Genomic DNA, 15,055 nt, shown 5'->3' with positions numbered 1-15,055 from the left:
AACTGGTATCATTTGGTTGAAAACACACGTATCGGATGGTGATAAACGATCTCTCCATTAAAAGTCCGCGTGATTTTCAGGGACATACCGTTAATCAATACTTCCCTGACCAGAACACAATTGGATAATATTGATTTCTTTATTACTGTGCACCACTTGGTGCTATTCCAATCTCAGCAGAAATCTGACCAAATGGCAATTGGACAATTCCCACTGCTTGTGCCATCAGTGCAGTATAAAGCTATGCAGTGATTCATTGCTCACTGCTCACACATCATTATGACAGAAGATGGGGAGATTAGATAGGGCACACAGGTCAGCTGCTGCCACTCAACATAAGTTACCTCTTTTCAGTCCTGCTGTAGGCAAAAGGCTTTTTAGTTGTTTAAGGTGACCATACCAAGGGTCAGCTGGATAGCCTTGGGCCGGCGCTACATTGGGGCATGCTGGGGCACTGCCTCTCGCCCCCCGGAATCACTGTCCTACCCTCACCCCCGCTCAGTAACGAGTTAACTACTATTTCCAGGCTCCAGCAATGTACAGTGAACTGGATAGGGTCTGTAAAAACTCTCCATGTCAGCCTGGGTCTATGTAGGCGTTAAAGGGAACCATAGATGAAAAACATAAAGATTCTATACATACCTGGGGCTTCCTCCAGCCCCATACCCATGCCCGCAGCTACGAGAACCGGGTCCCCGCTGTTCCGTCAGTCGGAGTCAGTCTAAGCGTAAGAGAAGTGCGCTGTTTGCGTATCTCTGCAGCAGCTGCTGGAGAGATACGTAGAGGGCGCACTTCTCCTGCGTAGCTGGCTCCGATGACATCAGTGACGGGAGCCGGTTCTCGTAGCTGCAGGCAGCGGAGGACGGCAGCGAGGGAGCGATCAGAGCGTATAGGGCTGGAGGAAGCTCCAGGTATCTATAAAATCTTTTTCATTTTCCCGTCTACGTTCATCTCTGGTTCCCTTTAAGTAAATCAAGGGTCTTATCTATTTGCTGTATGTACTTCACAATCCTTGCAAGATCCCTTGTAATTAATGTATCTGGATGACACTTATATTTGCAAAAAAATCAGTCTACCTCCTTCTGATTGTAAGCTCTCTCATTGTCAGTCAACAGAAATAGTGTCTGCAGAAGGCTTAGAAGCTGAAAGCTTACTGATTTTCTTTTAAATTAGTCAATAAACTAGAGCTTGTATTTTAACTACTTACAGACCGCGCTAATTGAAATCTACACCCTGTTTTGATGGCTATCTGGCTGACAGGTCGTAGATTAAAATTCCCCACCGCTGCGTGCATCCACCGTTTCCGTCACTCCCACCGATCTCGCCACTGAATCCCCGCTGTCTCCCGCTGCAGCTCACTTGCTCTGCCTGTCTTTATGACTGCAGAGTTCCTGTGAGCACGTCAGGAGTCGATTTGATTGGCTCCTAACCCTGTCTTTCAATGTAAGCAACTCCCATTGGCTTACATTGAAAGACAGGGCCAGGAGCCAATGAAAGCGGATCCTGGCCGGCTCACAGGTACTCTGCTGTCAAAGAGACAGCAGAGTGGGTGGCCCAGGTTCCCAACGTGCGGCGGTTGCGGCAGGTATGTGCGGCGATTCGTCGGGATTCCACCGTTTCTGTACCAGCAGTCTCTCGTCCTTAAAGGGGCAGAGACCGCTGGTACTTAAGTGGTTAAAGGGAACCTAGACTGAGGAAATAATACAAGTTGCCTGACTCTCCTGCTGATCCTGTGCCTCTAATACATTTAGCCACAGCCTCTCAACTCCTGTGTTTGAGATGTGGGGTTCCACCTCCTGACTAGTACCACCACGGGCCCATATACAGAATGACCAGAGGAAACCCACACAGACACAGAGAGAGCATACAAACTTCATGCAGATGATCTCCTGGCCTGGCCCAGATTTGAACTGGAAACCTAGCGCTGCAAGGCCAGAGTGTTATGCACTTTGTGTCCATGTCATCTTAACTTCTACAGAGACAGCTCATGAGGCGGGGTGAAACATTTGCCTCAGGCGGAATTTCTGGGGGGGGCGGCACCCACCTGTCTATGGGTGCGGGGGACCGCCCGCCGAGCTGGAGGGGGTAGCGGGCAGAAAGGGGGTATTGGGCCTAGCGGTGGGGAGGGGGGGTCCCCCCTCCCTCGCCTGGGTCCCCCGATCTGCGCTCCCCTCCATCTTTAAAAAGTGAAGTACCAGCTCTATGATTAAGAGGCAACGGGCGGGGATCACTCACCTGTTCCGCGTTCCAGCGTGCGCTCCACTGACGTCACTTCCTGCAACACCGCCCACTGTATTGTAAGTGGACGGCGTTGCAGGAAGTGACGTCAGTGAAGCGCACGATGGAACGCGGAAAAGGTGAGTGATCTCTGCCCATTGCCTCTTAATCATAGAGCTGGCACTTTTTAAAGCTGGAGGGGAGCGCAGATCGGGGGACCCAGGGGAGGGGGGGGGTCCAATCCCCCTCCCCACCGCTAGGCCCAATACCCCCTTTCTGCCCGCTACCCCTCCAGCTCGGCGGCCCCCCCACCCAGGGACGGATCAAGACCAAGTTGCGCCTGGGGCAAGTTCAGGTTTTGGCGCCTAAAGGTCATGTTTTGACGCCTAAACGGCCATTCATTTTGCCCCCTTTTAAAGAATTCAACAAACTGCGCCTGGGGCAAGATACCCGCTCGCCCCCCCCCCCCAGATCCGTCTCTGGCCCCACCCACGGACGGGATGGGGGCGGCGATTAGTCTAGGGCCGGCCCTGTACAGAGAGCAACTAATATTCTGCCGTCTCATTGGCCACATGATAAATCCAATATCGGGACTGTTACCACCAGAGTTTAGCAGCCAACACAGAAGCATGGTTGTACATTGCAGCAGTGCTCAGCATTAAAAAAAAAAAAAAAAATCAGCCTTTCGTAAATATGCCAATGCCTCTTCCTGCAAGCAGCAACAATCGGGGCCAGATTTCTGGAAAGGCCACAAAGGCCTTGGCCTTGGGTGGCTGCAGCCCCAGGGGGGAACCTGGATGGGAAATAGCGACTGCTACATATGAAAGAGATGGCTGCAAATGGGTAGCAAATCATGAAACAGGAAGCTGATGCCCAAGGTTGCTGAGCATGCAAAAGAGCGGCTACAGTACATGGATGTTACACATGGAATGGGAGGGGTACTGCTGTACATGGATGTGGAGCCCCAGCATACTTGGCCTAGGGATGAAAAAAGTATAAATCCGACCTTGGAAACAATGGGGGGTGAGCTATGAAGCTTCAGTATACCTCCACTTTCTAGACATGGTTCCCAGGGCCCGCCAAGGCAGAGGCGAGAGAGGTTCCGGCCTCAGGGCGCAGTGTAGGAGCGGGCGCAAAAATAACTCATTCAGCTATTATTCCCCTATTGTGTTTGAAGCAGACAGAAATAAGAAAAGCAGATACATGGCAGTGACTGCAAGCCAGATAACTAGAGATTAAGGTGTTGGGGGACCTGGGGAGTCTCTCACTCTAATAGCAATCAGTATGTGACGGCTGGGGTGGGGGGGATGGAGGGGCACACTTTGGTGTCTCAGCCTTGGGCGCTGGAGGACCTTGTCCCGGCTCTGATGGTTCATGTGCAATGTGGTTCCCGTGTAGTGTTGCTGGGCTGTCATAGCTCTACATGTGAACCACCTCTGTAGTCAGTGCGTTTTATCCTTAAGGACAAACAAGAGCTCTGCATTAAACACATCCGTAGCTGAAATTTCCGGCCACACAGTGGTGTCTATTATGCTAATGCGTTAATTGGAAGAAGTCTTCACTGCCTGGTTTTTGTCCTTCAAATCATAACTCGGGTAGGTCTTCTGTAGGCCTCATTTAGGCCAGCAGCTTGTGTAACATCTAGTAAAACAAAAAGTAATGTGTTATTTCCATCCTCTGGGTCATTGGCTTCAGCAGGATTTCCAGGCAACTGGTATTGTTTAAAACTAAGGAAATAAATATGGCAGCCTCCATATCCCTCTCACTTCAAGTTCAATTTAACCATTTCCAATCCTTTTTTAGTATCCCCCATGTGTTCCTTAGCGCCTCTTTTTTTTCAGGGTGCTGGGGAGGACGGTGATCCTGTAAAAGGATCAGAAGCAGGGCTTTGGAGGCTGTGCAGCTTGTGTCAGTGGTGGGGGCAGCGTCAGTTGTGTTGGGTGGGGCCAGTGTCAGCTTGCTCACTGTAGCACAAGCGCCAGCATAATAACTTTGTTCTGCGACTCCCGTTGCTCCTGGTGGGGATCAAAGTGGTGGACTTTGTCCGTCACTTCGATTCACATAGGGGGACGCCACTCCGGACCAAATCTGGAAGCGGCTCCCCTACAATGGAGCAAAGTGCATAAGGAGTCAGCGAGCAAAGCGGCGGCAGCCGGGGCCGGCGATGATCAGACTATCCAGAAGAAGATAGCGATGTGCCAGATTTTATCGCCAACAGCACCATCAAGTGGCAGCCACATTCTTCCTATATCGGACTATGTCAAACATTGGGCCTATGGTGGAAAAGGCCAATATCAGACTATGTTCAACATAGGATTGGAAATGGTTAATAATAAGGAAAAGAAAGGACGACAAGATAATAAACTAAATGGATTTGGAACAATAGTCACTTCCACAAAAAGTCATTGCAGAACTGGAAAAGAAAAGGAGTGAACAGTGAGAATCTTGTACCCCTAGGTTAGGCATGTCCAAAGTCCGGTCCAAGCCTTGTCTGGTGGCCCCCAAAGCTCTCCATAGTTCCATGGTGCCACATGAAGGGGCCACCGTGTGTCACCGCTCTGCCTCCCTCTTTGTTCATCTGTAGGTTATCAGCCTCCACTGTATCAGCCACTGATTAGCAGCCACAACTATGCTAGCAACAGTAACAACTTGTGATGGCATGAACTTCAAATTTTTGGTTCGTGAATTTTCCACAAACGTTCACGAATTGGCAAATGCGGCGAACCACCATAGACTTCTATGGCCGGGCGAATTCTAAAACCTACAGGGACTGTTTCTGGCCACAAAACTGATGGAAAAATTGGCACCTGGACAGTGGCATACCAGAGGAGGATCCATGGCAAAAGTCCCACCAAAAATAACGTAGTTTAAGCAGAGTTGTTTTTAATTTCTAAAGACCAGAAACCACATTACATTCCTAGATTTGTGGAATAAAGTGCTTTATAATGTCCGGCATGTGTGCACGTCGATCAAGTAGTGTAAGGGTTAGGCACCGCAAACAACCGCAAAGAGCTTTAGTGATAACGTCAGGTGAGCGAATAATTGTTTTTATTAGTTGACACTTACGGGCCTTAAAATGAATCCTCTCGGCGGCAATCTTTGTGTAGTGGTCGTCGTGCTTGTACGCACGTTCACTATCATGGTTTTCCAGCCCTTGGCATATCCATGTATGTTTGAAATTTGAAAAATTATGTTTTGTTGCAGCTGCTGTAGCAGAGTCCAGAAATATTTGCTACAGCGGCTGCAACAAAAATTTTTTTTTTACAAAAATAGATATGCCAGAGGCCAAAACGATTTTGGCATCTATAGTAAAAAAAAACAAAAAACTTTGACTTATCTATTTTTGAAAAAAAAAACTTTTTGTTGAAACCGCTGTACAGCAGTGAAAACTACACCTCTTCCTCTTCCTACTCCTGCTGATCTATGGCATGATCAAGCACTTATATCAAAAACATTTTGATTTGGAGAAAAACGTTTTGTTTATGGAACTGAATGAAATGAAATGACCAGACACCTTCCTGAACTGCCTGAGGACGTCCTGAAATCCTGAGTACTTCAAATCAAAGCGTTGGACAATAAGATTGGGAATATGTGCCATGCAGGGCACATGTGTTAATTTGCCTAATCTCAATGCTGCCAACAGATTGCTTCCATTGTCACACATCACTTTTCCAATTTCCAGTTGGTGCGGCGTCAGCCACTGATCAGCTTGTAACTTCAGAGCTGACAGGAGTTCTCGTCCGGTATGACTCTTGAATTCCAGGCACACTGACAGCGTGACAAAGTCGTACCTGTGATGTGGAATAGAAGCTGGGGAGCTGGGGGTGCGCAGTTGAAGTAGAGGAGGACTCAGCAGAGGGAGTGAAGAGGATGGATGAGTAGGAGGAGAAAAGTGGTGGCAGGTCTGCATGCAATTCATAGCGGTGACACCAACTCCACTGTAGAGCCACGCATACCATGCTTCCCAGCCACCATCACCAGGTTTTCCCAGTGGGCAGTGTAGGTGATATACCTGCCCTGTCTGTGCTTTGAAGACCATGAGTCAGTGGTCATATGAACCCTTTCTCCAACACTGTGTGCCAGAGATGCGGTGACTTGGCTCTGCACATGACGGTACAAGTTTGGTATTCACTTATTTGAAAAAAAAAGTGGTGTTGGCTGGCTGACCCCAGGTGCCAATACATGCTGTTTGCCTCCATATCCTTGCGAGCTCTCTCCGCTTCGTACTCGTCTTCTCCTCCCTCTCTGTCTCTTCGTCTGAACTGTCGTCCTCTTGCTCTCTTCTTGTGGGCACCCACATCACATCCATCAACAAATCATCAACATCAGCTCTTCACTTCCATCTGACAGCTCACAAAAAGCAACAGTAGCGGTGACATCATCACACTTTGTCGATCTATGTAATGTCACCTGACTGACACATATCAGGTGTAAAATCTTTATCTCCTTCATCTCCTGGCAATAATGCTTTTGCATCACTAATTTCCACAAATTGATGTGTAAATAACTCCTCTGACACATCAAGTGAAGCGGCTGTGATACTAGTGGTGGTGGAGGAAATGGTAAGTGCCCATATCAGAGCAGGATGAGGATGGTGTGGCAAAGTTCAGAGCAGAAGCAGTAGAAGATGGGGTGTGCTGTGTAAGCCAGTCAATACATCTGTGGCATTTTCTGAGTTCAGGGTATGTGCCCTCTGAACACTGGGCAATATTCTAGGGCCACAGGAAATCACAGCAGCATGACCCCTAAGACCAATGCAGTGTGGCCTGCATCTGCCTATTTTTTTTTTAATTACACAATATTAATATAGCAAAATGAAGGTCCTGCCAGTTAGGAACAGAAAATCACTTCACTCAGGTCAGGTGACAGATAGGTTTATGCCATGTGCAGAAATCACCGCAAAATATAGACTCTGCCAGTAAGGCCTTATACAGGACAGTGGATACTAGATAGCAGCAGAGTTTCTGGTCTGGACACTCAGGTGTTTGTTTTTTAGTTTTTGTTTTTTACTCAATGGCCTTGATTCACTAACTGGCGCTAAGCCGGTTAGGAGGCCTCAACAGTTAGTTTGCGCAAACCACAGCGGTAGGTGGTTTGCGCCCACAGGACCTCCCACATGGCGTGCAGCGCTGCGGGACAGTAACAGTGCGCAGCGCGATGATAACAACGAAAATGGCATTTCGGGGGCACCTGATGCGCCGTTTACAAGGCCCGCCCGCTCCCTCCGCGGCCGCCGTTGCTATTACTTGTTCAGCCGACGGCTGCTTCCTCTAATCCGGGTGCCCCTCTCGCTCTGCTCTCCATCATGCGTATTAGTGTATCACAGCAGCGCACCCGGCGCATCCTGTGACGAGGCAGGAGAGAGCCGTTACCAGGGGAACCGCTTTCTCCTGCCTCGTCACAGCAGCAGCGCCGGGCGCGCTGCTGTGATACACTAATACGCATGATGGAGAGCAGAGCGAGAGGGGCACCCGGATTAGAGCGGGCGGGCGGGGGGGGGGAATCGCTATACTAGGCACTTTACTGAGCACTATACTAGCTATACTGGGGCACACTGGGGGGATCACGCGGCCTGCACCAATCCAGCATTTCCTACCCCCGGTTTATATGAGGGTCAATCATTTTTCCCTGGTTTTTTAGGTAAAAGTTGGGGGGTCGGCTTATATGTGAGTATATACGGTACCTAACTGCAATCTTCAAAAATTGAGTTAAATTTCGCTAGAACTCAAGAACAGCGATATGCCCGAGTCCTAAAAAGTTGGGACACCCCTGCCCTGAGTGAACACCAGTGAAATGCTGCAGGATAGCTGAAGAGTTAAGACTACATGCAACCAGGTGCGGCATCAGATGTAACAAGTGCGGTATTAGATTAGAGCTGACATGTGTCGTGCGGATGCTCTGGATGGTAGTGGCTCTGCTGTGCAGAACTATTCAGAGGCTCTGGTATTAAGTGACGGCTTGCTCTGCTCTTGCAATGTGTTGAAAGCTCTCGCAGTATTATGTGTGTGCCTATTCACGCTGTGAGAACATTCTGCCCTTATAAATTTCATGTCGTTATCTCAGCTAGCCTAAGCAGGAGCTCCAAACATCTCTATCCAATGAAAGGCCCGCATGTCTGTAGACAGTAGCTGGACAACAGTTTTCCTTCAGATTTTATTGCACATAAACAGCTGCCAGTCCCTGAGGTCAGATGGGGTTATTCCATGCAGGAAATCCCTTCCTTTCGTTTAGCCATCTCATTTTCTTGGAAGTGGAATTCCGCTGCTGCCAATAAGGTGTCTTTGCTACTGTCAGTGAAAGCAGCTCTCAGTACTGGAGCATTTTGTTTGCTTTGTGGAGTGTGACACTTTCACAGTTCATCGTTCCTCAGGGACGGATCAAGACCAAGTTGCGCCTGGGGCAAGGTCAGGTTTTGGCGCCTAAACTGCCATTCATTTTGCCGCCTTTTTTAAGAATCCAACAAACTGCGCCTGGGGCAAGATACCCGCTGCCCCCCCCACCCCCCCCTCCCCCCCCACCCCTAGATCCATCCCAGCTCTGTACTTTGCCCGACAGAGACAATCTTGGTATTCTTTTTTTTTTTTTTAGGATAAATAGGGCTTATTTCGGATATCAAATATTTAATCTTGCTCATAAAAAAAAAAAAAAGAAGAAAGAAATGCATTAAAACAAAGAAACATTTTGAAAGGAGAGTCAACATGTATTTTTTTTCCTTAGGCTCCTTTTACACTTGCAAGTGTGTGTTGCATTACCCTGCTGTATCGCAGGGTGACGCAATGGCAGTGCAAGTGAATGGGGCCGTTGCATGGTGATGTGCAGAAGTATCCACTCCGCCGCAATCTTGACACACAGCCTGCAGCTTGTAACTGCAATCAGCGCACTTGACGCATGGTGCTTGGGGTAATGGAAGCCAATGTGTGACACAGGTAGTGTAAACGGAGCGTGGTGCGTTGTGGCTGCATGCATGGACCATCCTAGTGAGGTACCTCCTGCCTAGCAGTGAATATGTCACTAAGCAGGGGGGCATCGCTATGTATATGACCCTGTTGGCGCACTCTGCCGCAGGGTCATATGATTACTGGTTTTGCATTGTGGTCGGTTGCAGTAAGAGCATCACATTGCACCGCTTCAAAAAAAAAAATCAAGTGTAAAATTAGCATAAAACAGTTTTTTTCAATGTGTGTAGAGACACCAAATGTATGTATTTATTTCCAATGTGGAAATATTGGATGCCACAGGAAAAAATTGTATGTGTTTGGGTTTTGGAAGACTATAAATATAATGAAAGTTTTTATACTTCATTTATAGCAGGGCTAAAGCTACAACACCATTAAATATACCCCAAAATGAAGCCATCTAGAAAACTAGACCTTCCCCCACTCCCCAATGGGCGAAGGGTTATAATTAGGGATTTGACTCTCTCTGATTTGTTTTTATCCTGATTGGAAAAATGGAGTAAAATGTAAAAATTATTTTTTTCCTGCAGACTTGCTACTTTGAGGGCGTTTTTGGCATTTTTTCATGCGCAGGAGATTTTTAAAATTGAATCGCCCCCCAAACACCTGCGCAATGAATGTCTATGAGAAGGTTCATATCAGCGCGGGTCGTGCGCTTTGTGGTCAGAAAAGCGCTGCATGGACCATTTTTGAGGCGACTCCGCCTCAATGGAAGGTATAGGAGAAATGCAAAATGCGCACAAAATCGCTTTTTGTGCAGCGATTGCGTTCGCGTTTTTTCGGTTCAAAGAGTAACCGCAATCGCTCGGCAAATCCGCTTGGATAAAAGTAAAAAAAAACAGAGCGCAGGTAATCGCTGGGAATTGCAAGAAAACGCCACAAAACCCGCACAACCGCGGGAACAGAACGCAATGTGAACAAGGCCTGAAAGCACATAATGCCCACATGCTGTTTTCAGGCCACAAAAAACATCCTCAGACATATTACTTCCCCCGTGCATGAGGGGTACCAAATACTCACGCCCTGGCCGAATTGTTAGAGAATTGGGGGGCCAGGAATCACTTGAGTGCATTTTTGCATTTTTACGGACTGAAAATCCAAAGCAGATTTTTTTACATCTGTGCAGCTGTTCTCAAACGTGTGCTCCGACCAAGGGGGAAGAAAGAGACAATTGTAATCCAAAGCAAGAGGCAGGGACTGGGCAGTGTGGGCACTGTCGTATCGTATGCAAAGTGCATTGTTTATTGAAGTATTCCAGCTTGCATCAGTACCAAATAGATGTGCTTGTTATGTCCAGTTACGTGGTCATACCGGTGTCCTGTCTAAGGCCCGGTTCACATTAGCGGTTGTTTGCCAAACGGACCGGATGACCTGACCGGATCCGGACCGGATCCGGATCGGAACCGTACGGTTCTGATCCGGATCCGATCCGGATCCGGTCAGGTTGCATCAGGTGGTAATCAGGATGCGATCCGGATCCGTTTGGCAAAGTTAACGTAAAAAAAAAAAAAAATGTTGGGGTCTGGGAGGTCAGCAGAAGGGGGACCTGTGGAATCAGGCCCTCTGCTGTTTAGCACTCACCTCCACCTCCGACATGCTGCCAACATCCTGCCAACACCTCCAGCTCGTGCTGCTCCACTCCAAAATGCTTGCCCATGTGTCCCCAGCCAATATCGCCGCAAAAATCCGCATAGGAAGTGGGGTAGAACATCCGGATTTCTCAGCCAGTGTGTTGTGCGGCCTCCGGTTCCCATTTGTTTGTATTGGCCGGATGGTGCAGTCCGGCTCCGCCCCGGATACGGCTGCCGGAGGGGCCGGATGAAAAAATAGCGCATGTTGGAACGGAGGCCGGAGTCCGGATCCGGCCCGGATCCGGTTCTGCAGAACGGACCCATGTGAACGGACGCATAGGCTTTAATTGCTATGCCGTGCGTCCGTTCCGTCCGTTCTGCAGGCGGTGCGGCTCCGGCACGGCGATTCCGGAGGGCCACCGCAAGTGTGAACCGGGCCTAAGATAGCTACCCATCCAAAATAGCTACTTTCAGCACTGCGCATGCGCACTTCCATAAACGCGTCACAAGAGGGAGGAGGGTCGTCTGAAATAGTTTTTCTGAGTGCAGCAGAAACGTAGCTATCAAACCTACTAGTCTAGTAGAGATGGGAAGTTCGGATCTTTTCAATGATCCGGATGATTCGAATCGGATCATTGAAGAGATCCGGATCTTTGATTCGAATCTCGGATCATTTTACTACCGGAAGCATTCGGGGTAGGACAGGTCTGTGGACAGGAGAAGGGGAGGGAGTGGACACACAGAGAAGGGGAGAAGATGGACAGAGGGCAGGGAGTGGACAGAGAAGGGGGGAGCAGAGAGCAGAAATGTTTGCACGTAATACCCACATGCTGAAGTCATATGCTTTACATATATTTCACCTATATGTTCATCTGTACACTTTGAAAGAAAAGGTCGCACAGTGAAAGAAAGCATTCCCAGAAGATAAGTGCAGCTGTTTAGTGCCGAGTGCAGCAGGATCATATTGCCTTTCAATCACACTGTCTGCAAAGTTACTGAGCTGTGCTGAGCCAAAAGCTTCCAATGTGTTCACTGTGCAGCACTACGGAACAGCCAGCCTATAATGAGCAGCAGGTTATAGCCAGTATGTGTGCTCTACACATATCTGGCAGTGGCACCCATGTCCCCTCTCTCTCATCTACCTGTCTCCCTGCACGCTGCCTCCCATCCAACAGAGCGATCCCTGCTTCCAGGACCCCGCTGCCCGCTGAGAGGGGGCGTGTCGCTCCTGGCCCCGCCCCTTTTGCGATCCGAATCGTTCATTTTGATGATTCGGATGATCGACTCAAAAAATAGATTCGGATCAAAGATCCGAATCGTTCATGATCCGGACAACACTATAGTCTAGCACAGTAGAGATGGGAAGTTCGGATCTTTTCAATGATCCGGATGATTCGAATCGGATCATTGAAGAGATCCGGATCTTTGATCCGAATCTCGGATCATTTTACTACCGGAAGCATTCGGGGGTGAAATGAACAGCAGGACAGGTCTGTGGACAGGAGAAGGGGAGGGGGGTGGACACACAGAGAAGGGGAGAAGATGGACAGAGGGCAGGGAGTGGACAGAGAAGGGAGGAGCAGAGAGCAGAAATGTTTGCACGTAATACCCACATGCTGAAGTCATATGCTTTACATATATTTCACCTATATGTTCATCTGTACACTTTGAAAGAAAAGGTCGCACAGTGAAAGAAAGCATTCCCAGAAGATAAGTGCAGCTGTTTAGTGCAGAGTGCAGGAGGATTATATTGCCTTTCAATCACACTGTCTGCAAAGTTACTGAGCTATGCTGAGCCAAAAGCTTCCAATGTGTTCACTGTGCACAACTACGGAACAGCCAGCCTATAATGGGCAGCACATTGCAGCCAGTATGTGTGCTCTACACATATCTGGCAGTGGCACCCATGTCCCCTCTCTCTCATCTACCTGCTGTCCCTGCAAGGCTGGCTCCCCTCCAACAGAGCGATCCCTGCTTCCAGGACCCCGCTGCCCGCTGAGAGGGGGCGTGTCGCTCATGGCCCCGCCCCTTTTGCGATCCGAATCGTTCATTTTGATGATTCGGATGATCGACTCATAAAATAGATTCGGATCAAAGATCCGAATCGTTCATGATCCGGACAACACTATAGCACAGAAGAACTGTTGCTAAAGAAGAAGTGGCAACTAGCCGCTGTGCAGGCTTGCCGAGATCTCATCTCCCTTCTCCTCTTCTTTACTACACAGCTGCGTGACTCGCAGGGCAGCTGATACTCCCTCACTCAGGCTGACGTGCTTCTCCCTGCTTCCTCCTGAAGGCTGCAATGTCTGTCCTCCTCGCACAGCAGAGCGGTGTATATCTCTGGCATACACCTCGTCTAGTGCTGTGCATCCCTCTTCCCTGCTCTCTCCTCTGCTTCCATCAGAGCTCCTCTGCTATAATTCACATTTGTGCAGCTCCTGACTGAGTTGTCATGTGAGAAACTCGGGAAGCACAGTACACTGGGCAGCTCGCCTCTGATGAAAGTGTAGGAGAGGAGCAATGCACAGCGCTGGATGAGGTGTAATGGAATTATAAACTGCTTTGCTGTCATGTGCCTTAAAATACAAGGTGGTGGAGGACAGACATTGCAGGGGGGAGGGGGAGAATGTCAGCCACGAGGAGTGTGTGTGTGTGGGGGGGGGGGGGGCTCAAATTACATCAATCTTTGTGAGACGTAATATACTGTACATGGGGCAGGTAAGGGAAGAGGGTCAGTAATGCTGGCCAGTGGCCACTTAGTTTTTTCGTTGGGGGGAATGATCCTGGGTATACATAGGGGAACAAGAGGACTATTAGATTAGTAGGGGGGGGGGGGGGGCACACATAAAATGCTGGGAGGGATAGTCATACTAGCCACTTTGCAGGGGAGGGGGGTTTAAGGTGTACTGGCCAAACTTTTCTGGTGGGGAAATTGGTAGAACATGATATGAGGGGAAGGGCAGGGGGTAAGGTGCAGAGCAGGTGAAAACGGGGCTGCCATAAGCACCAATATTAAAGGCCGCAATTAACGATATGGACAGTACTTAAAGGGAACCAGAGACGTTGGGGGGAAAGGTTTTATACATACCTGGGGCTTCCTCCAGCCCCATAAGCCTGGATCGCTCCTACGCCACCGTCCTTCACTGCCTGGATCCGACGGTACCGGGACCTGTCATTTCCGCGAGTCGGCCGGCGGACGCGGCCAATTGTCCGCATCACAGGGGCTCCCTCCATATACCTATGCGTGCGGCTGCAAATTGCGCAGCCACATGCGTAAGGGTATGGAGGTAGCCCCTGTGCATGCGGACAATTGGCCGCGTCCGCCGGAAGTGACGGGGCCCGGTACCGGCGATACAGGAAGCGGAGGATTGCGGCGTGGGAGCGATCCGCGCTTATGGGGCTGGAGGAAGCCCCAGGTATGTATAAAACTTTTTCCTATTTTTCCCTATCCTTCCTATCTGGTTCCCTTTAATAATGTGCTGCCCACATTGCGATTTTTCTGGTGACTGCTGCCTTTCTGGTGACTGCTGCCCACTTTTACTATTATTTTCTGGTGACTGCTGCCCACTTTACGATTATTTTCTGGTGACTGCTGCCTTTCTGGTGACTGCTGCCCACTTTACGATTATTTTCTGGTGACTGCTGCCCACTTTACAATTATTTTCTGGTGACTGCTGCCTTTCTGGTGACTGCTGCCCACTTTACGATTATTTTCTGGTGACTGCTGCCTTTCTGGTGACTGCTGCCCACTTTACGATTATTTTCTGGTGACTGCTGCCCACTTTACGATTATTTTCTGGTCACTACTGCTCACATTACAATTTTCTGGTGCCTGCTGCCCACATTGCGATTTTTCTGGTGACTGCTGCCCACATTGCGATTTTCTGGAGACTGCTGCCCACTTTACGATTATTTTATGGTGACATGCTGCCCACGTTACGATTATTTTATGGTGAAATGCTGCCCACGTTATGATCATTTTATGGTGAAATGCTGCCCACTTTACGATTAATTTCTGGTGAAATGCTGCCCACTTTACGATTCATTTCTGGTGAAATGCTGCCCACTTTACGATTCATTTCTGGTGAAATGCTGCCCACTTTACGATTCATTTCTGGTGAAATGCTGCCCACTTTACGATTCATTTCTGGTGAAATGCTGCCCACTTTAAGATTCATTTCTGGTGCATTACGATTATTGTATGGTGAAACGCTGACCCGTTACAATTATTTTATAGTGAAACGCTTTATTTGAAATGATTATTTGGCACCTATGGGGGGGCCCCATCCAAATTTTGCAGGGGGGCCCAGT

This window comes from Hyperolius riggenbachi, chromosome 11 (genome assembly GCF_040937935.1).
Source record: "Hyperolius riggenbachi isolate aHypRig1 chromosome 11, aHypRig1.pri, whole genome shotgun sequence".
Lineage (NCBI taxonomy): Eukaryota > Metazoa > Chordata > Amphibia > Anura > Hyperoliidae > Hyperolius > Hyperolius riggenbachi.
This window is presented reverse-complemented; position numbering follows the sequence as displayed.